General features: G+C 42.0%; 1 pseudogene; it reads right to left on the bottom strand.

Moving 5' to 3' along the window:
- Positions 1 to 647: 647 nt before the first annotated feature.
- On the bottom strand, positions 648 to 1,725 carry LOC144249232 (pantothenate kinase 2, mitochondrial pseudogene; annotated as a pseudogene).
- Positions 1,726 to 2,371: the final 646 nt, after the last annotated feature.

The raw sequence follows: 2,371 nt of genomic DNA, 5'->3' as shown, positions 1-2,371 counted from the left end.
CCTAGGGAATTCTGCCAGTAGTTTTCTCCTTCCATATGGGTCTTCCCATGATTTAGAGAAGTAACACAAGAGCTGCCCTTCTAAAAGTTGCTTTTTCAGTTTCAGGAACAGAATTAACCCACCCAATTAAGTTTGCAGATGCTTAAAATAAACCATTTTTCAATATGTACACACAAAGGCTAAATGCAAACCAGAGTAATGCACAGGTGATCTCTAAGGCTGTACTGAGAAAACAGTGACTAGATTATCACACACAGAAGCCTGTCCTGCACACAGCAAGTTAAATCAGGATGCACAACCACAGCCAGATCAAGGCAGGAGAGCTCTTCCAAGGTGTCTGCAGTGAGTTATGGTGAGATTTCCAAAAACACCACAGGTGTAACAGCGCTACTCTGAAGGGCAACTTAAACACAGCAATCCTCATGCTGCCTGAACATGGTCCACTTGTTTTTTAATGCTTCTTTCCTTACTGGTTGCTAGATTAGACTGAAATTTTTTAAGGATTTATCTTGATGACTTAGAAAAATACATGTCATTTCTTAACTTGATTCAGGTAGTACACGATCATAAAACTGAGTAAGTCTTTTAAAAAACAAAAGTCCACAGATCCCATTGTAGAAATTTCAGGATACCCTCCCAGGTAACAATCAGGGAATCTTCAACAGTTCCAGGAGTGCTCCAACAGTTCCAAAATAACCCTCATGTTCTGAAAAAAGTGCTTTCAACTGATTCTTGGACCAATAATCTAAAGCATATGCCAAAAGCTGCATAGCGATGGTATTAATTCTCAAAAAATTTCCAACAAATACCACCTGGTTAATGTTCTCGAAGCTACAGCCCAGCCTGACAATCCAAACCTCTCATAATCTCCTCCATAAATATCTCACACTAGTTTATCCACTTTGGTGCTACCTCCACAAGATACCATTTCAAGACCTTCTTCAAAAGTGCTATAGCCAGTAAGAAGACAGCAGAGACCAAAAAAATTCCCTCCACTAAGACTTGTGCCTGTGACCCTCTTGTAATTATCTTTGGAGTACACTGCTAAAATGCTAACCCCAGAGCCAATGTTCAGCAGAAGCAGAGGATGTGGGTTTTTCAACTCAAATGGTAACTTCTGACACTTTTGAGAATCAGCAGGATTTTCAAAGTAATAGCACTGTGATAGTCCATTGAAACCAACTGAGTCAATACATAAATTTCCTTGGATTAAGCAGCCTAGTTCATGCAGTTTGCAAAGCTGAAGATCACCTATCTTTTTGTGCACACAGAGTCAGGGCCTTCAGCTCCAAGTGCACGTCTCTAATGCCCCTGGACTCATAAGCCACATTGGAGGTCAAGTACTTCCAAATGCTTTGAAGACTCTCCACTTCTTCCTCTTGTTCTTCAGCAGTGATGTCTTTGGGTTCAAAATAAACCAGCATTTTACAAGGGTTCCACCAATATCCAAGCCAAACCATGGAAAAAGCTACTGCTTTTTCTGGAGGCTTTCGACCTGTGAGCCAGAGACCCAGGCACGGCCGCTGTAGGAGTTGAGCCCATGGAGCCTCACACCATCTGTGGAGGCCCAACAGCAGGTGCTGACAGGCTGATCGCCAGAGGCCACAGTGACATCCACCTCTGCCCTTTGGAGCCTGTGGGCGCCGGCTCCCCAGCCCAAGAGGGTGAGGTGGAGGCTGCCCTGCCATGGCGCTCCAGGGGCAAGCCGATCATGCCGGCTCCCATTGGCACCCCCCACTGCTGCCCCCCCCATCCAGCCCCCCTAGGGCCGGAATCCTCTTGCCTCCTCAGAGGCAGTCCTGCCTGAGCCTCTGGATATGCTTTGATGAGGCAATTGGCCCTTTTCTCCTTTCTTCCATCCTCCACATGCTTGTACCTGAACCCTCACACATTCTGTCAGCTGTATTTTTGTTTTTGCATTTCAAAGTCAATGCCAAATTCATTCTTTACCTGAGACCCATATTTCATACGTTGCTTATAGGTTGATCCTCAAAACTGAAAATTAGTGCTTTCCCTAATTTATATTATTGTGTCTTTTTAACTATCATTTACTGCATAGTCACATAATGTGCAACAATTACATTTCTTTTTATAGGTTTAAGGTCATGATCTCTAGAATCCTTGGAGAAGAATGTTCTAGTGCCCAAATGAAATAAATTCTCTTTTATCATTTCAGAAATAACTTAAGATGATGCTGTATTTTAATGGGCTTTGTTTTTGTATCATGACTTATTTTACACAATTTTTGTTGTTTGTGTTTCCTGAAATTTCTATTTGTCTTTCTTTTATTTTTACTGAGAGAACATTTCTTTACTACATCATGGATATCACACATTTCCATAATTATTCTATCTTTAATGTAGACCACATT

Source organism: Urocitellus parryii, chromosome 11 (assembly GCF_045843805.1).
Source record: "Urocitellus parryii isolate mUroPar1 chromosome 11, mUroPar1.hap1, whole genome shotgun sequence".
NCBI lineage: Eukaryota > Metazoa > Chordata > Mammalia > Rodentia > Sciuridae > Urocitellus > Urocitellus parryii.
The sequence above is the reverse complement of the archived record's forward strand: the minus strand, read 5'-3'. Positions and strand labels throughout refer to the sequence as shown.